Source organism: Carlito syrichta, unplaced genomic scaffold (assembly GCF_000164805.1).
Source record: "Carlito syrichta isolate Samal-C Ts95f unplaced genomic scaffold, Tarsius_syrichta-2.0.1 Scaffold309624, whole genome shotgun sequence".
Lineage (NCBI taxonomy): Eukaryota > Metazoa > Chordata > Mammalia > Primates > Tarsiidae > Carlito > Carlito syrichta.
The window spans coordinates 225,839-226,164 of NW_007253720.1; positions in this window are offsets into that span (position 1 = coordinate 225,839).

Sequence of the window (326 nt, forward strand, 5' to 3'; positions counted from 1 at the left end):
TTTTGGATCCACATTGCCACAACCCTTAAAGAAAGGCAAACTGGCCAGGTTCGGTGGCTCAGCTATAATCCCAGCACTTTGGGAGGCCAGGGCGAGTGGATTGCCTGAGCCCACAGGTTCAAGACACACCTGGGCAACTTGGTGAGACCTCATCTCTACAATAAATCAAAAAATTAGCCGGGTATGGTAGCGTGCATCTGTAGTTCCAGCTACTTGAAAGGCTGAAGCAGAAGGATCGCCAGAGCCCAGCAGGTTGAGGCTGTGGTGGCCAGGAGCAGCCACTGCACTCCAGTCTGGGCGATAGAGTGAGACTTCAACTCCAAAAA